Source organism: Lathamus discolor, chromosome 1 (genome assembly GCF_037157495.1).
Source record: "Lathamus discolor isolate bLatDis1 chromosome 1, bLatDis1.hap1, whole genome shotgun sequence".
Taxonomy (NCBI): Eukaryota; Metazoa; Chordata; class Aves; order Psittaciformes; family Psittacidae; genus Lathamus; species Lathamus discolor.
This window is the reverse complement of record NC_088884.1, coordinates 43,535,088-43,555,671: the sequence shown is the minus strand read 5'-3', so window position 1 is coordinate 43,555,671 and position 20,584 is coordinate 43,535,088. Positions and strand designations below refer to the sequence as shown.

General features: G+C 39.9%; 1 long non-coding RNA gene across 1 annotated transcript in view; it reads right to left on the bottom strand.

The window, feature by feature from the left end:
* Positions 1-20,584, bottom strand: part of LOC136009452 (uncharacterized) — a 42,058-nt gene that overhangs the window by 12,143 nt on the left and 9,331 nt on the right. The window contains exon 2 of the long non-coding RNA XR_010610573.1: positions 14,502-14,540. This is a non-coding gene — a long non-coding RNA (uncharacterized LOC136009452). The remainder of the gene's footprint in view (positions 1-14,501; positions 14,541-20,584) is intronic.

The following is a 20,584-nucleotide window of genomic DNA, read 5'->3' as shown; positions in this document are numbered from 1 at the left end:
GTGTCCAACTGGAATTCCCCTCAGAGTAAATTGTGCGCATTAAACCCTTGTCTTTTCCATGTGAATCCTTGTTAAAAGGAAGTCTCCGTCATTCTTTGTAGCCACCCTTTAAATACAGGAACTTGGTGAGATCTCCCTTAAGCCTCTCTGCTCAAGGTTGAACAAACCCAATTCTCTCAGCCTTTCCTCACATGGCTTCCCAGTCCTTTGATCACATTTGTGGCCCTTCTCTGGACCCTCTCCAGCCTGTCCACATTTGGTTTGTAAAGCAGGGTCCAAAACTGAAGACTGTATTCCAGGTGTGGCCTCTCAAGCTCTGAGTACAGTGGACAATGACATCTTTAATGCTGCTGGTGATGCCCTTGTTGATGTAACCCAGCATCCTGTTGGCTTTCTTTGCCACAGCAGCTCACTGTTCACTCATATTGAGCTTGTTTTCCACCAGCACCCCAGGTCCCTTTCCACAGAGCTGCTCCCCAGCTAGCAGATCCCAGCCTGTGCCGTACTCTTGAATTGTGTTTACCCAGGTGCAAGACCTTACATGTGTCCTTGTTGAACTTCGTAAGGTTCTTGTTAGCCCCCTCTTCCAGCCTATTCAGGTCTCTTCCTTCAGAACTGTCCACTTCTCCTCTCAGTTTGGTATTGTTGGCAGACTTGGGCAGGTAGGCTTGATCCCATCTTCCAAATCACTTATGACGATATTAAACAGCATTGGGCCCAACACTGATCCCACCTGTGACAGTTCCCCAGTTTGAAAAGGAGCAATTCACCACCACCCTCGGGGTGTGGCTGGTTAGTCAGTTCCACACCCACCGCACAGACCAATGGTCTAGATCACAATACATCAGTTTCTCTAGGAGGGGACTGTAGGAAACAGTACCAAAAGCCTTGTGGAACACCAAATAAACTGTTCAATGTCAGAAAAGTGAAACACACTGAATGAAATCCTGGCAAGACTCTTTCTACATTACATCATTGAAATTTTATATTTAGATGAAGCTTTTGGGGTGAACCAGTTAGCTGTATGTTAGCTGATGTATCCTTGACTTTTAAGTATGTGACAAACACAGCTATTACATAACTCTCCAGGGTGGCTTTATCCTTACTTAAGAAAACAGGACAAAACAAGTGGAGATGGTGCATGCTGTGAGTGAGACTCGCATCCATGTGCTGTGTGGCACCATGCTCCCTCCAAGAGTGCTGGCTGCTGGAGCTGGTGAGAGACCCAGCTGGGATATGGCATCAGCACCCAGGCCAGACAAAGCAGCAACCACAAAAAAACATCCATATGCATTTGTGGTGGGTTCTTTTGTTTATATGCATTATGTACAGGTCTCTTACAGCAAAGGAGGGCTATTGTTTATTCCTGTGTACACACGGAAGAGAGAACAAAGTCCAATGGTGAGGAAAGACCTTTTCCAGAGAGCACTGCCATAAGCCTTGGCAAGGGTTCTTCTTTATGTCAAGGGCACTAGGCCAGAGTATATATTATGTCACAAGAGAGATTCTCTGATTTGAGTCAGCTGGTTCAGACAGAAATAAGTTAGAGCACTGTGCAGCAATAATTGCTGGCTGAGGCACTAATTGGAACAAATTGCCCTTAGGGGGGAAATTAAAAACAAAGGGTACAGCTTCCCATGATCTTTGCACTGCTGCATCCATTTACAGCAGTGAGCTCTCCATCGCTGTGGGCAGGGGCAGCAGTGGCTCTGAATCAGTGCGGAAATCGAACAGCTATCAACAGGTGCCATGAGGCAACTCTTCAGGAGGGAGAGAATAAGACAGGCTTAAAGGCTCCTATTGTTTGTAGGATTATATAGCTGGAGACAAAAAATTAAACCTTTAACTTTCTCATTCAGTATAGAGATGATCAACAACGTGTCATACTAATAGGACCTTTCCTGTGCAAGGATCATACTCTAGTAAAGCAAGAAACATTGTTCAGTTTCTTATGGTTCCTGGAGCAACTTGTAAAAAATAATTTTGCACATTATACTGGTATCATTTCCCACTCCTAAAATGATCATCTTTGAGACCAAAAAACTTCATCTTCTTCTGACTTGGTCATAAGACTCAGAAGTGCATGGAGGATGACTTGTGGGGCTAAACTGTTCTCTGGAAACTTTAGACATATTCAGACTGCTACATTTCCTTTTTAGTCCTTTCCAAAATGTATTTGAATAATCTCACTGGGAGACCTTCTCCACTGGATTGTCTGTGGAAAAGAGGTTCTATTTTCCTGGGCACAAAATAATTTTTATGGCTTATGTTACAGGTTCTGTCCTGAATATAGGCAAGCTCGTAGTGACACTAGGTAACTTGGCCAGTGTTGAGCTCCACAGTACTTGTATGTATGCAGCAATAGGTCTCATCCTAGTTTGTTTATCCTACCCTGAGCAGAAAAGATTCAGCTACTGAAGCCAGTGTTGTAGTGTCTGAAAGAGCGATTTCAAGTTTGGGGGCTTTTTCTCACTTAAATACATTATCCCACAGGTGCTACCACTGTTTCTGATGGGCTCAGCCTTGGCCAGCGGCAGGTCCCTCTGGCAGCCAGCTAGAATTAGCTCTGTTGGACATGGGGGAAGCTTCCAGCAGCTTCTCACAGAAACCATCCGTGTAGCTCCCTGCTATTAACACCCTGTCATGTAAAACCAACACAAGAATATACCAAGGATGCATCATTATGTGTTTGTCCTGGTTTTATGTTCTTCCATAAACAACTGCTTTGGCCGTTGTCAGAGACAGCGTCCTGGGCTAAGTGGACTCTTCAGTCAGACTCAACCTTATTATTCCTCTTCCCTTATATCCTTCTGCTAAATGTATTTGCCACTTCGTTGACTCAGTCTTCAGTCTGCAGGGCCTATTACTTTGTTATAACGAAAATTAGATAGACAAATAATTCTTGACAATTCCTCAAGGACTGCTACTCCTCACTCCTTGCTTTGTTATCCTCTCAGGATGTACAGGGACAGACTGGGATACCTCTTATTTGGGTTTGCTTTCATAGAACTCTCATTTTTCCTATGGCCAAAGCAAAATTAAATTTTACTTTAGATATGTTTGTTACATAATAGGGACTATTCTATAGTTCCTCTAATTTTTATTTTCAAGCCAGCAGGCTTTCCTTTGCAATAACTCTTACTTAACCTCTGGATAAGAAGTGCTAAATTCAGTGAAGATAGATATGAGGCCTTAGCATTTAGTGACCTGGTTAGGTTGCCTATCTGAAAATAATGGTGTATGAATTACAATGGAACCTAAATAATATAGATGAAAAGCAGTTTGTCTTTGATCATGATGTACCAGAGCAGACTGTGTTATTTGCTTCAGTGGAGAAAGGAAGTTACTAACATTGCTACTGCATCCTTTAATACATCCTTTGACCTCCATTTCACAGTTCAGTTGCAGCACTCCAAAAAATATTGCTTTCAGCAACTGTCCCAGCAGTAGAATAGGCAAATTAGGAATCCTAAGACGTAGAGCACACAGTACAGGAGTCACAGAGTTGGTTCTGACTGAAGGGTGTTGTATGGGGTGACAAATCCCAGACTGCAAGTACCAATGAGACAACAAATTTCTTCATCATTTACTTCTGACATGGCCTTCTTGCAGCTTAATCACTTCTGTAGCTCGAATATATTTCTCATTCAAAGACAGTGTTAGGTCTCCAAAGTCATGTTCATTGTTGTTTAGATAACAACAAGATTTTTAGACATGTTTAGACATTTTAGACATGTAAACATATTACAAAACATGTCTAGACATGTTACACGTTACTGCTGGTTTAGATTGAGCATCAGTAACATTCTTAATTGGCTGGGTACAATTTGCTAATTTTGATTTTCTTAGTACAGTGGTTACAGAGCTTCTAACAACACCTGATTGACGAGGAATTTCAAACAGGTCATGGGCAATGACAGCTTATTTAAAATTTGAGTCATTTTTAATTCTCTGAATCTCTAGTTAGATGTCTGTGCAGCTCTCTTGACACATTTTCACCAGGTCTATATGCTGTAGTTAAGTATATGGCTTGACAAAATACAGGTGAAGCAAATGAAATCATAGATGAAAATCTGATTTTATTCTGTCATTAATTTCTTTAGGGATAATTTATTCCTAAGACTAGGTTTGTAATAGAAATTCTGAGATGCTTCTGCACAAAATAATGATTTGATTTGGTTAACATCCTGTGCCCATTTTTTCCCTAAAACTTGATATGCTGCTAAATGTCTTGTCCAAGTCCGAATTCAGAAAGTTTAGAGGGATTTTGTATAAGCATTGAACATTTTCCTCAGTCTGAATGGTCTCATTCAGGTATAGTTTTGTCACAAAGATCCAAGAGCAAGTGCTGCTCACCCTGTGTGCTGGGCATGCTCCAGAATTAAATATAGCAATACTGTAGGAGCCCACTTCACCCCTGTTGAAGTTTCAGTGCAAACATGCAGAAGATTCTTTCCTTGTTCCTTTTCTGAATATTTTTCTTGTTTTCTGCATACACATGTGTAAATATGTTTGGGAGCAGGACGTGGGGGAAGGAGGTTGTATGCACACTTCCTGATTTCACAGTACCTTCAAAACAACCATGTTTTCTGAAGTCACCAAAGAAGATCAAAGCGGCATTACTCTTCCTTGCCCAGAAGAGTTCCATGTCTAAAATCCACCCCTCACTGAGGACAACACATACATATTTTTACACTGTCTCTGCATTGCCTCAGGAGCTTTCGGCAGTTCAGAGATGTCAAAGATCCTGCTCTGTATATTCACAGCATCCTCAGAGAACTGAATTTGGCCAGTGGAGCAATTGCACCTGATGCTGCAGCAGTCAGTGCATGTTGGCGCCGTGCTAGTTGCCAGCCGTAACCATCCTTTCTGTCCAGTAATGACCACTGCGAAAATGGTGCTTGGAGGTGGCCAAGCCAAGCACAAGCACTCCACATTGCAGAAAAGAACATATTTGAGTATAATTCAAAGCACAAGGCACAGCTGATGTTTTCCTTCAAACATAACATAAAGGTATCTCCAAGAGCATGCTAGCAAGTGAGCAGTGTGGCCCTGTCACTACACTTAGTACTACAGCTATAGCCACCCCTGACTTCAGTGGATCTTAACTGCTTCTCTATTTTTCAACATAGATATTTTCTCCTTTCTTTTATCACCATTTTTTTTCTATTCATATCTTGCAAAGTTAAATGTGGAACTTGTTTATATCAATGTTTTTATTAATAGTAGGACTGTGCCACTTAGCATATTGTCGTGACATAAATTATGTTTTTCTATAAAAATACTAAGCTTTTTAGAAAACCACAGAAGTCATCAGGATATCCCTGATTCTGGATTGAACATTTTTCATTGTAAAACTTCAATATAATTGAAAAGTTAAAGCCTTTTCATTCAAGAGCAAAAATTGGCTGAAGGGGAGAATACTGGATGTTCTGTAAGTTGATGATTAAATTTGAAAGACTGAATTAAAAAGTTAAATATCCTTAGAAGAACTTAATGAACCACAGATGCTTTTGAAATTAATGGGGAAAAAAAAAATCCCAACAACAAATCCCCCACCCCCAACATTTGGACTGAGCCAGAGCCCTGGTATCAATTCAATGCTGGGATGTTGATTTGCCAGTTCATTTTAACTTGTTTGCTGTTTTAGTTTTACTGAGCTTACCTGAAGGTAGAAATACACAGTATCAAGAGCACAACTGTCACTCTGTTTCTCTTTTGTTTATATCTGTTTTCTTTGTTGCTAGACAACGTTGGGGTTTTTAGCTGATTCCCCATCATTTAAAAAAAAAAAAAAAACAAAAAACAACACTATAACAGATAACATTAGAGAAAGTAAAATAACATACTGTCTCTTTTGTCCTAATAATGAGAAGGTATTTGTCTGGATAAGGTCACAATTGCTTCTAAGTATAAATTACTAATTGTTTTCAGTAGGGCTGTTGTGAGCTCTAGGACTAGGCAATCTAATCTAAAGCAGAACCCTTTGTCTTTGAAAGAATGTTTTGGGGAGATGATCTTTGCAGGATATAGAGACTGCTAGGTCACCAGGGGCTGGACAGGTCGGGTTTTATTAATACCTTTTATTCTGGTTTTGAACAGAATATTGGTAATAATGAAACATCATTTTACTGACATTGTTTTCTATGGCTGTACACTTTAAATTCTTTGTATTGTTTGGGCAGAGAAGAAGCCACTGCCAAAACAAAGGTTGTCTTCACAATAGCTGCATACACCAGTTGCAAGCATAATTTGTAAGATGTTTAATAATAGCCTCGGGGGGGTTAAACAAAGATTTTATGCTATTTATGTTATCCATGTGGTAGCAAATATCAGTCAATTTAACAGGGGGAGGGTGTCTCCCCATGATGCACATGTGCCTGATGCAGCTGGAACCATGTTGCTGTGCACTCACAGGACAGCTCCATCTTCCCAGATAAAAATAAATGTAATTCCATCTAACTTTGTATATGCCTGGAATATGGATGGACAAGCCTGTGTGCAAAGCTTTGCAGAGAGCTCTCCGTCTGCATAAACACTCTCTCACAAAGCCAAAGCTGGAGGCCAGTTCAGTCAAGATGTATACCGGTTTAGCAACAAATTGTACCAAAGATGGTTTTATAGTTGACATATCTGCGGACAGTCTAACTCCCTTTTTAATGTGGCTTGTATCAACTAACAAACCCACAGCTTTTGTGGGAAAACAAGCCCTGGCCCTACCCAAACCTTGTGCTTGTGCATGGAGTTTATAGAAAACTATGCAGCAGGCTGGATTAGTTACAGTGCAATCAAGGATTCACTGGGAGGGAACAAAAAGAACTTGTCCTTGTGTGAACTGTGCATAAGATGCCTTTAATTACTTGTGGGGGCATTTGTGGTGACATATATTGAGGGAATGCTGGAGACAGCATTACAACATAAATTTATGTAAGTTTTAGGAACACTTTTGAAATTATTAATTAATCCATTTTTAAAATATCCCTTTTATTAGCCAAATGCATGCAACAGTCCTAAGATGAGCAAATGCCAATACTGCAAGAATAAATATAGTATGCACCACTATGGTAACAAACAGCTAACCAAAACCCAAAGCTTGAGAGGGGTGGATTTCAGGGTGGGTTGTTTGATTCTGATTCTTTGTTTTCAAATTTGCTTCTGGAAAGCTAGAGTAATCTTCTTGGGGAAAAAAAAAGGCTTGCTTAGGAGCTTTTTCCAGGGCAAGCAGTACATATGCACAAACCTACACTTGCAGACACAGACAAGTACTTTATGTTGCCAGTGGAAGAAGGCCCTTTCAACAGTTTTTCACTGGGCATGTAGGGAAAGCAGGGATGAAAATAAATACTTGATTAAACATCCCAAGCCTCGCTGCTTAGCACTGATTTTCGAGTAGCTTACTTCCAAGTGTTTGTTACATGTTTGCATTACAATGTTTGACTTTCTTTTCTCATCTCTTGTCTTGAATCACGTTCTGTCTTTCCCCTCTGCCTCCATTTATTCAGTCCTTACACCTCTCCTGCTTAGGGCTTTTTTCTTGTAAACACATAGTAAACTTAAATGTGGGAGCATCTGTGACTCCTTTATTATGCTTTTGGTGCTCAGCAATACTAATAGAAACATTTCTGGTTTTACCTTTTGATTCCAATTGTTTAATCTTCTGTGTGCTTAAACTGGACATCAGCATGGTTCCAAACCTTAGCAGGCAATCCTATTCCTCCAGTGAGGATGCCTATTTTGTATAAAACATGTGATGTTAGAAAGATTTGTTAGCATATACAACAATGAGACAGCTAGGATGCCATGTATGGTTTTTGCTGCAGCTGATTAACTTATACAGTAGCTACAGCCTGATAAATGTTTAAATGACTCAAAGTGCATGTTTATCATGGTGCAAGGCATTTATATATATGCAACTCCTGTTATTATCAGTAGGATATATATCTACTGCGTGGTTCAATCTTGGCATGATACATTAACTGTTGGATTTATAGCTGCACTCCAAAAAAAAACAAGGATTTCTGTAAAGGCACTACTGCATATATTCTGGAGGATCTTTATTTTACTATGTTCAAGGGAATAAAAGTTTGCTAAAAGTCTTCATATCTTGATGTACAGCTTCAAGAGCAAAAAAGGAATATGTATAGCTGAAATGTTTCACCAACACTGAAAGGCTCTGGAAAGCTGCAGCAGCACATAAATAAAGAGCAGCCCACCACTCTGCGCCAGCTACTACTTAGTTGGGAAACTATGCAATGATTAAACAATGAAATTAAACACATAGGACCTGGTACACTTAAATATTTAAATGCCACTTTCATAACAAATCTTGCTAATGCATTACTGTGAGTCTGACCTTGCCCTAGGACGGCCCATAGCACTGCATGAAAGACAGCTAACTTTGTGCACTCGTCCACATCTTCAGTTAAGATCTGTGCTCTCACAGAAAGCCAGGGCTACCTACATGAGACGCTTATTATGAAACATCTTTGTCCATACATATTTATCAGTAATATGACCGTCATTCTAAGTGAAAGGAGTCTGCTCTCATATAAGCATGAATCTGAAGCAAATCCACTGCTCTCTGTAGCACTACAGGAAAACGTGAGTCTGGTTTCTCGAAGGTTGTTACTTTAAAAATTCCTCATATTATTTTAACTGCTACCTACATTACCTGTTGAGTAACTCCATAGCTTTTTTCAGTGGAGTTACCTCCCCGCTTCATCTGCCATTCAGGCAAACTTCATGGTGAAATGTCCACAAAGACATCCTTCAGGAAAGAGGATTACAGGTAGGAGGAAACCTCCAATAAGAGGAAATCTCTGTACCAGCTGTGTAATGAATACAAATATTGTTATGTGTTTCCAACACAAGTTTATACTCCAGAAGGGGAGGATCAGCAGGTATCCACTCAGTGGCATCCTGAGCAGTAGTCCTCAATTTTTTGTGATTTTACTTATGTCACCAAAGAGCTGGTTATAACATATTGGCCCCCTTTGCTTCCATGTCAAAACTGTATTAGAAGATGCATGTCAATACATTAACCGCTTTCCTAAAATTAATTTCCCTTAAAAGCAATTGCATGGTTATAGCAGTATCGTGCAGTCATTGAGAGGGTAACTTGCTACTCTGTTTACAGCATGCCCACGGGGCGAAAAGAAATGTCTTGTTAACAGCTAAGCTTGCTTAACTAACAAGTTAAAACAGCAAGAAAAGCAAGGTAACTTGGGATCTTATCTGGATAATAGTTCGAGTTCAAATCAGCCCTTTCTACAGGTGCCAAGCAGAGATAAACCAGATTCGCACTGTCACTGTCTCAGCCAGGGCTTTGTTCTGCTAGAACGGGGTGGGAAACAGATCAGTCTGGGACTATGCTGCTCTAAAGGTCACTCTGCCTTGCACAGGCAGCCTGTAGCGATGTGAATTCCTGAGTCAAGATGGTCAGGAAATGTTTTTTAGCTGAAACTACCTTTGAAACCATGTTAAAAAAAAAAAACAAAATAAATAAAAAGGGATCATTCTCACAAAGTCCCTTATCAGAGGGACATTTTCTCTTCAAGGCAATTCACCTTGATAGAAGTTTTTAACCAGCTTTAATCTTAAAAATACACTATTTGTGGAACAGACGTGCAGTGGCCCTTGGGGATTATTATAGTAGTCCAACCCCGCCACCTGCACATCTTCTGTTTGTTCAGATTTTGCCCCAGGGGAAACATTTGCCCCTACGTGCAAACCTAACAGATTTTCTATCACAGATATTCTGTCTCACAATTTCAACTCATATTTTTGAAATCTGTCAAAGTACATACTCAGTGTATGCTGACTACTGACACATTGTGCTTTGGCTCCATCATTCATTCTTTTCCAGTTATTCTTGTGGGGTGCTTGTATGTGTGTGTGCATGTATATCTACCCCACCATGCATGCATCCAATCATCTGTCTATCATCCATCCATTCATCCATCTGTCCATCCATCTTATCTACCTGCCTGTATCTTTTCCCTTTCTTAAGACAAAAACGTACATAGATTGAACAATCTTTTCACATTCTGTTCACATCAACATGAAAAAAAACCCAACATCCCCATAGGTGGACAATATGGCTTTAGAGATAGCTAAGATAGAAACAATTTTCAATTGTAAATAACTGATATATGTCCTCTCTTTAGCTCTATCCATTCATCAATTAATTAATTAATTCATTAATTTCCTGGTTTATGGTTTTCGAATATCAAGGACTTCTTTGCCTTTATCCATAGCCACTAGAAAATTGATTTCTTCCCTTTGAGGAATTCTATTTTATTTATCCATCTCACCAGTTCACAACAGTGGGCTTAGAGCAATGTGCTACCTTAAACCTTTTAAAAAGCTGTTTTTGTAATGTAGGGGCAGACTTATCCGTAAAGAGCGGGACTAAGTACTACATCATGAAGATCACACAAAGGCACTGAGAGTGGAGGCAAGGCTGTTGGACAGCGAGAGCAGTGGGGACGCATCAGTGTGGCTCAGGCTGCGGCCCTCTCACCCCTAGGCTGAGAGAGGTCGTTGCAAATCTCATTTTCTGATGCTGTGGACAGAAGCCTAAACAATTAGTGGCTGTATCTCTCAAAAAAGACACTGACCGAGGGCTTCTGGAAGTTGGAGATTTCAGGGCATATTTTGGAAAGAAAAGGGGAACAATCCCAATGCATTGGCAGACATCCCAGTCTTCAGCAAAACTAGTATCAAAACAGTGTGATTAATGCTAAGTGCATAATGGCTGCTACATTTGCCTTTGCAAGCAGTAGGTCTCCTGCAAACCGGCTTTTTATTCTTTCTTTCTGGTTCTGGTTAAAAGTCACAAACTTTACTTAACTGCAGGACAAGCACTGTAAAATATGTTGGTGCTCTAATGTTTTACAAAGATTATCTTGATTTACGAATATGCTTTCACTGCCAATTTTAAATTGATGTAATTTAAATACTTTCACAAGATTTCCATTCTTCTTAAAGCCAGCAGTCTGTGGCTGAACTTATTCTCTTCACATTCAACACTGCTGCCCTGATAATCTCTGTGAAAACAGAACGGTACTTACTGTTCAATGACGGCAATATTCAATGAAATAAAAAGCTTTTCTTTTGTTTCTGTTGCTCTTGAAATGCAATGTAACTAATGCTAAGGTGGGCAAGTTTAATTTGATTTTCAGAATTATACTCTCCAAAAAAGTATGTGTTTAGAAAATCACTATGATCTTGCTAACATGTTCTTAAGCATGTAGGGCTCAGACAGTGGCTCAGACATGCTGATCACAGATGCTTCAGACTTAGCATATAAACAGCATCAGAAGCAAATGTTACAATTAAAAATTATCTTAAGGCATATGCAAATTGACTTTCACAAGCGGTGAAGTTGAACTGTGGTAGCTGTTTGGGGCAGTCCACATCAGCTGCACAGCTCCTAGCTGGGGAAAAGAACACTCCCTGAGCTACCTACTAGCCTGGTCCTTGCATGAATTAGCTTCTAAAAAGTAGGAAATTAATCATTGAAATGGCAGAAACTCGCAATCCTAAAATGCAGGAAGTAGAGAGGTGAAATACATCCACTTCTGAAACGCAGCCTTAACTCTGCCCTGAGGCCTGCGAAGTATCAGCAGGCTGCAGCTGCAGATGCACCTTGGAGAGAACCCATATGAATATTGGAGTAAAGTACTTGCTCTAACACCTTCTCCATGCTATGGCAGAGCTCAGCGAGCAGGAGGTACACGGAGGTGGCTGATTTTCAAATACTCAGGTCATGTCAGCACAAGGATGTTCACCTGCTGGGGTTACTTCTGGCAGGCAGCTGCCAGCACCACAGTTTGGACAGACCGTGTGAGAAGCCAGTGCTTTTTACCTGTGGTGGCCTTCCCCAGGGAACCCTGCAGGGACATGTCCCATCGTCCCTCATCCTACTGCAAGCTGTGGTACTGCCCCGGAGGACAGCTTAGTGTTGTGCTGTGAGTCCAAAATCCCTTTTTAGGCTTGTGATGGGACCTATGAGGAAAAGTTCTTACATACCAACCTACACTTCCTATAGTCTTCTCTTCTCCTGTCTTCTATTTTGCATTTCCTGTGTAACCGCCATATTCTTTTTCCTGTCATGGTTCATTCTCTTCATTAATTTGCACAGAAATACAGGTGATACACAGGTCAATAAATGTTTTGGTATTAGAAACAGGTATAACACTTGGGGGGGGGGGGAAGGTGTTCTATTATTTGCAGACTTTCCACAATTACTAAAATGACTGGTTGTAAAGCAGTGAAAACAACTGGAGTGGACAATAGATGAGTTCCTAATTGTTACTGGCAGTCAAATAACACCTACACTTGGTAAGATAAAGCTACAGATTGCAAAACAAGTAATGAGAAGTGAGGGTGAATTTTCATGATGATCACCAGGGGAAGAGAAGTTGTTAAAGACAACTCTCTTGGATTGTTCAGCCCCAGCCCTCCAACTCAGCATTCACTGTATGATCAGAGCTTTGATGGAGCAAAGAGGTGACATACTGCAGAAGACTATTATTTGTTTTTTCAGCAACTGCATGGAAGCTGAAAGATGCAAGGTGTTTCATCCAAGACTTCATTGTGACCATGGGCATTATAGGGAAAGTAACAGAGGAACGCAATGCAATTTGCCTCCCAAACTCTGATTCAGAGGGAAGTAATATCACAGCTTTGCTGTCCACAGCCTCCTCTCTACTTTGCCAATGAAAGAAAAAGAGCTAATTTACCAGGGCTGTGCAAATGTTATTGGGTCACTGGGGACACATCATTACTGTGAACACGACTGGCTGGGGACATCTGTAAATCTTCAGAATGAAAGGATTTTGTTATGCTTTTTGAAAATCCTAAGGGGGGACATCTTCCTAGACTGGCTCATTCACATTGGTATTGTTGCCAGACTAACAGCTTCCTCAGGAACCACTTATTTTTCCTATTCATCATTGAGCCACTGGGATGCAAAGGCAGATGTAAGCATAGCTTCAACATTTTGCATTGCCATGCAAAATGACTGTTTAATGTGTATTTGTAGACGGATGCTGGAAACACCTCATAATTAGGCCGTGTCTAAGTAAGTCAAAATATTTTTGTTGTGATATTTAAATGTTGCATTTTACAGAATATTTGTAAAGCAAAAAGGAAAATGTTTCCAGAAAAAGGAGTAGGGACAAAGATACCCCTGCTGATGCTGAACTGCCAGACACAAAGGCAATTATCAGAGCTGACTGGAGATGTGCACCTGAAGGAGGCCTTAAGGGCATGCTTTGACAGTATGTCAGAATCAGAAGAATATCTGCTTTGTGCTAATTTGTGTCATTGTAGTTGGCTTGCATTTAGACTTTAAATGAGCTGGGGATTTTAAATGAGTATGTCAGTTTTGAAAGCCAAAGTAAATAATCATCTATGTAAGAAATCATAGCAGAGATATTTCCATGAAGATTTAAGCCATGAACAAAGAAAATCTGAAGTACTGATCATTCTTACATGAATCACAGTTTAGCATATCATTCCCCTTAGTATACACTATGGTCAAGTGAAAAGACCTGGTTTGGCCATAATATGTTATCATGTGGCAGAAGATGCCTGTAACCTAGATCACAATACCATCTGTACATCTCTTAGCAAGTAATTTTACATTCTTCTGTGTCCTAATGCTTTGTAATACATTCTTTTGGTATTTGAAAGGCTGTATACAACTTGTATGCTTCCTGAGCCACCTTCTAGTTCTGCCTTCTCTTGAAAAGATGCACATTTCACTTCTTGACTTCTGCACACTCTCAACCAAGTTAGAGATCATGTTCTTTTTTCTCTTTATTCTTTCTTCTGGGTAAGTTCCTATGCTTGCTTTTCAAGCATAGCACAGGAAGGCCACTGAGAAGTGTCTAACGAGCAAGGAGAATACCGTAAATCAGAAAACTCTTTAAAGTTTTCCATAAGGATATTCTTAGAAGTATTTATTTGCTTTTGATGGCTCATTTAGGAGAGTTCAGCAAATCCCAGTATAATGAATACTTGAAGGACATGACCAGTGGACTGCTGGATGTCAACTGTGGTAACTGACTATTCTTGAGATTCTGACTGATTTTTTGCTTGTCAGGATGCCAAAGGGTTGTTAGAATAAGCTGAAAGGGGTCAAGAACTTATGCTATGGGATAGTTCACAGTGATAATTCTGCCAGAGTATCATCATTATTCCTGGGGTTGCACTGCAGCCAAGCTTATCACCAATTCTTCTTCCTGTGGATTGAGGAATTTCAGGCTTCTTTCCTGGGAGTGAAAAGGACATAGACTTCGAATGGCTTTTTTTTTTTTTTTTTTTTAAGATCTGCACCAGGTCACAGTTTTATGCTTTAGAGGTGAATGTATTGGAAAAGAGGCATTTGAAAAACACACTGGCAATTATAATGGAGGGAATGGAAGGGTTTGAGATGTAATCGCTGTGACTTTGGGGCATGGAGTTCAAGTCAAAAACATGAACAGTCCTACCTGTAGAAGACAGGCATCTTTGGTGAAGGACTGTTTTCACTGAGGATTAATGCAGCATCCAGGTATGCAGTAATGGAAAAGAAACAAACAGGAATACGTATCAGCTAGTTTTATTTAATCAGCAAACAGTTGAGATTTTACCAACTAGACTTCAGATTGCAAAACAGAAATAAATGCCAAACCAGGGGCAGTTCTACTGGTAAAATCATGGTGCATAGACCTATATATTTAATCATGGTGCATAGACCTACCTATATTTAACAGTAGCCACATCAGATTTGCTATATGTTAGCAGTCTTCATCATTATTCTGACAACAGCTTGTAAAATACACCAATCTTTACTCATCATTATACCATGGAAACTATAGTTATGCCTGCAAACAGGCTGCTGACAATCAAATTGACAAGATATCTTTCTGCTTCGACCGTTCGCAGTCTACAGCCTACAGATTGGTACCTTAATTCCATTTATCAGGAAACCTGTCTTCATACCTCAGTTTATATATCCTCTGCTCAGGATCAGCCTTAAGGGTCTCCTTCAACAGTGCAACTCAGAGAGAATTTTTTTCCTTGCCTTTCTCTAGGTCCCTGAATGCCTGGCTGCCAAAGGGCTGGATTACAAAACAAGGAAAGGAAGAGTATATCTCATGTCCCAGTTCAACAGAGTGGCCAGGATGGAAGGCATCAGAGGGCTGAGCTGGAAGAGTGATTATGTCTGGCTTTCAGGGCAAATACAAAATCCACACTAATTATCCTTGAAGACACAGCAACATAATAGAAATTCTTGCAATCTTCTCAAATTAGAGTCTTCATCATTCAATAAAGACAGAGTGAATCTACAAACCCATCTCTTCCAGATGGTTGTAGTTGCTAAAATTTAAATCTGTGGAAAATTCAAATCAGTGGAAGCCTGCTCAATAATTACATTATTGTTGTTGTTATTATTATTACTATTAATCATCTCTGCTTATTATGTGACAGCAGTGTCTTCATCATTTTTAGTCACTATTGCCACAGAACTCCATGGAAGCAATTGAAGCTTCTCTCCACTAAAGGCATATACAATACCTCCTTAGCAGTAGTTTCTTTTAAGTAATTGTTTTTCACCCAAAAACATTTTCTTTAACAGACTCTGAAATACAACCCATCTTTGGAATGCTGGAAAGACTTTGTTACACTAAAGACACCAAAAATGCTTTTCCAGTTCTTTCTAAAGAGAATCATCCAAATCTCTGCAGTGAGCAAGCACCTCCATGCAGATTCTAAAGCAGAATCTTCCTCTCCTGATAGTTATTGTATTATTAATATTTTAACAGATTTAGGACACTAACCACCAGCAAAAAGGGGCATTACTCTTATCACACCTCCCCTGAACACCTCTAAGGAAAAGTGGTAGAAAAAACCTAGACTGTGATTCATTTTAAAGCATCCCCAGGGCTTCTGAACACTCCTCAAATTATATTCATTATATGGATGCTGTTTAAAAATAAACTTTTCCAGTCTGGGCTACCTTAGTTGAAACCTAATTTTCTAAAACCTCTGAAATTTTACATGCTTTATACTCCTAACTCAAATTAGTTTAAAATTAGAACCTTCTCTCGTGCGTCTTCAATTGTACTGTGGTTACTCTTGTTTAGAAGTTTTCAATAAACTCCTTTTGTTTGTAAAAACAGAGCTTTTGAGATAATAGATTTCTAACCTGAAACTTGGAGTCTCTTCCCAAGGATTTAATAAACATGACAGCTTTTGTAAAGCAGTTACCAAAGGTTACAGAGGTTGCACAAGGACCAGGTGTTTTTATTATTTACATTAAAATTTGAAAGTTACAGGAAAATAACTTTTATTAGTAGGCAAGTTAAATAACCCCTTTTAAATCATTCATCACTATGGCATTAACATGTACTTTTGTTGCCAGACTTCTCTGTTCTGAGCTGGAAGAATCTGTTTAAAGTGAGCTGGAGATTAAATGCTCTTACTGTCAGACCAAAAAGTTCATGCCTTGGGACAGCAGCAAATTGTTCTGAGACATTACAAATGTAAGAAGACCAAGGGTAATTTATTAGGAGCATATTCAGTGAAATACAAGGGTTCAGATTATTATCATTCACATATTCACAGTAACTTATGTCATGTGTTGTTTGCTTCTAAAAATGAAAATAAGCATCTCTCTTCAGTTCTTTAAAAGTGAATTCTTCCTGCATGACAACCCAGGATAGCTGGTTTTTATCCACTGTATATAATGAATGCCCCATAACAAAATAAAGTGAAAAACTGCAAATCTACAGTTGTTTCCATTGTTCTAACTACAAGGCTCAGCAGTGATGAAATAGCAGGCTGATGTAGTTCATCACCCAGATGTACAGCGACATTATGTGCATTTTTATTAAAGGCAGTGGTCCTGATCCTGCTGAGGATTTGGTCACTGATTTACAGTAGTGCAAGCACAGCCTCAGTAAGCAGTCTTTGGTTCGTAGGAGCTGCACCTCCAGCAGTGTTTTTGTTTAGAATAGGAGTGAGGTTTTGAAGTGAATCCTCTGATCATCCCCACTCACTGTGTGTTGGCTTGGTTTGCGGAGTGGGGCTGGTGCGTATAAAAGGTACTGTTTCTGGGCGAAATGAACCTGTACATTTCACTCCAAAAGTGTATCGTCTGCAGCGCTCCATGCCTAATTAGGGCAGAAGGATTTTGAAATACACGGATGATAGGCGACACCCACAATATAAAACTAGAAATAGCTCAAGCATCACAGTAAATTTGATCTAAGATGCCCATACATACAGAATATAAATGTAGGACTCAGTACCAGCCATTTCCAGCTGCTGATCTGCTTCTATTGCACTGAATTACTTGTTGATGTAGATGTGACCACAGCACTAATGCATGGTAGCATGCAGCTGACTATACTGAGTATTGAACAGGGGGTCAAGTCTGAAGTGTGTAATAAAACACATTTCCAAAACAAATCTACAAAGCATGGGATCAACAGTGAAAGCTATGGAAATCCAAGAGCTGTAACTAAAGTTGCAAATAATAACTCCTTCCTTGCTATGCAAGGTAAGTCTTTGGATTCTGCTTCCTTTGCTCATATAAGTTGCGTATTGTCAACAAGTCTCTTTGCACACTGAGATGTAATTGAAAGAGCTTGATTTACTGTCCAGCCACTTATAGGTGTGCAAAGAAAACATAACAGGAATCTTTAAAATTATCCCACCAGAAGCCTAGTCCTTTCATTCCACTTCGCACTTGCATTTGGTTGGTTTAAATGAGTGTGAAATGGGGGACATTAAGGCTGCCTGACTTCAGGCACCCACCTTAGGACAGCAGTCTCCTTGGACTCTACAGTCACTGGAAAGCAAAAGACCTTTCTGAAGGGCAACTCTGACCACCTAATTTTGATGACTGAACTCGGACTGTGCAAACACTCTCTAAAACACAGCACCAGAGAATCAAGCCTCTCGTCAATAGAATTAGGACCTCTATAATATAACAGTGCATTGAAATAGTGAATTAATGTATTTTAACGTGCTAAAATGATGGAAAATCAATGGGGTTTGTACATCACAGAGTTGAAAATAAACTTATCTCATGAGAAACCCTAGTGATTCTTAAATCTGATGCAATAGAATTTTATGCTGTAGAACCAGAGGAAAATAATCCTAAAGCTTTATAAAATCTTCCTTTTTCTAGAGCAAGGCCAATACATGCAACCTGTTTACTGGGGCATGACAAAGTCATCCGAAAAAACATAAAGTACTGGAAACCTCAGTATTTACTTTGGATACATATCCTAACACGATAAGTATATCTAACAAGATATGACATTACCTTTTTCATTTCCTTATTTAACATGGAAGGAATACAAAAATTATTTGAAATTGCTGCTTTTTTTCTTCACCCCTTTCTGCCTTCCCACTGGGGGGAAAAAGATCATTGTCAACAGATCCAGAAGATAAGCAAATGTGAGTGCACTTTACAATCTTATGTATGTTACTTCAAGAAGAAAATTCTGTTTGAGGAAGGTGTCTGAGAGAAACAAGCAAATGTGAGTAATTCAGCATGCAGAAAAGCCCATTTCATTGCTGACAGTAATTAGTCTTACTAATAGTTTGTAAGTCTAAAGGTAAGGTGTATGTCTAAAAGTAGGTAAGGTTGGGGTGAACTGGTGCACTGTCTAAATGGCAAAGGCCAAAAGCTTTTTGGTTTTGAAGGACCAAAAGCCGGAATAGTGTCAAGTGGTACGTTGGCAGAAGCTCAGCTTCTCACATATGTATGTAAGCCTCACAGCTTTCCAGCTAGCAGCAGACACACCAAAGGAAAAAGACTCGCATCCAGTTCTGCTGCACAAGAGCAATGGGTGCTACAGACATAACTGTTGTTATATATCTTTGATTAGATGAATATAAGTATTGCCATTAATCTCCTGGCAGTCATTCCACAGGCCCTATGCAGAGATGCACACATCTCTGCTCAAAACGTTTTATTATAATGACTGGCACACATCTTCTTGCACCACCTACAGCCCTACAGGTACTGAAATGCCCATTCCACTGTTTATTACATCCTTTCATCACCTTAAAAATTAAGGCTCCAGCTTATATTGAAGTACAGGCCTTAAAAAGTGTATGCTTACTTAATAAGTGTACATGTAAGCATATGCATACCTACTACATCTTATAGGATTCAATGGACCTGATTATATGATTGCACCTCATTATTACACTGATTAATATTATGTAGAAACAAATGTTCCACAGATTTCTTTGCCGTCCTGCTCTAACTTCATTAAAATTAATAAATGCAGTCCCTTCTAGGTATGACTGTGCAATGACTAGCCAAGAAAGATGACTCTTCCCTCACACAGCCAGTCATTGGGTGCTGTGCCCTCAGGAAGCGGACCCAGCCTCCAACACAGGTGTTATAGCCAGCAGACAGATGTCATTAGATGTTGGTAGATAGGGAGTGCACAGAAGATGTCTTAAGAACAAGTACAGTTACTTAAACTCTGTTCTCTGCCTTGCCTCTAGGCCTGGTCTTGGTTGTTGTCTTTGGTTTCATTGTTCAGGATCCAGCTCACATCTGCTGCCTGTTCAGTCGTAGTCTGGCCCAAGCACACAAGCTGCTGCTCTGCTCCTTCTCCTGGACCCACCTCATGAATTGCACTCCCTTGTTTCCTGGATCCATGTGAAGTTTAACTGCGCTCTTTTCAAGATGCGTGCAAGCTCCTTGGTGCCAAACCCTACCTCTAACCATATGCTTGCCTTGCTCTGTCAAGATAATGAGTATTATATGTTTCTGGTTCTTGATTTCAGATTGCCTTAATTACATCACCTGGCTCCTGCCTCCACCCAGACTCCAACCCCGGGGCCTCACTATGAGGCTTGCAACACCCATGTCCCGTCATAACAGTCTACACAGACAGGTGCCGACAGACAGCAGCTTGTTTCGCTAGTGCTCCAAGCTGGGCAGAAACAAGCTACCTTTGGTCTAGGAGCCACAACCTACATTACCTGAAAGGAAGAGCTCTTTTATTTCCAGACAAGATACACAGCAGCTTGGAGCACAGAAAAACTGAATCCATCTCTGTCTACACTTGCTCAGTTAGACATACTGTGTACACCTATACTAACTTTTAGGATACAGAGTAAATTTAAATGCTAAGTACAGACACACTGTGTAGATGCCTCAAATGTGTGCCAAGATGCTGAGCAGAGACACAGAGGTAGACAGAAATCTACCATGTGGATCAGAGGGGACCAAGGCATTTCTACTGACCTTTATAAAAGCTGGTTTCAGCTTTATAAAAGCTGGCTTCAGCTCGCCTGAGAACATTATCTGTGTTCACCATGTCATTCAGGTAAAGCATAGCAACTGTATTTCATTATCACATTATATTTGGGTATCAACCAAATTCAAGCACACTTTTGTGAATTAGGTGTCTCCATTTGTTTCAGTAGAGGTATAGTTAGTCTGGACTTTCTCAAAACGTGTATTTCTATGAGTGAAACACAAATCTTATACCTAAAGTACTAAAATCCAAAGTTCAGGCCTTCATCCAGTGTAGTTAAAATATATTTATATCAG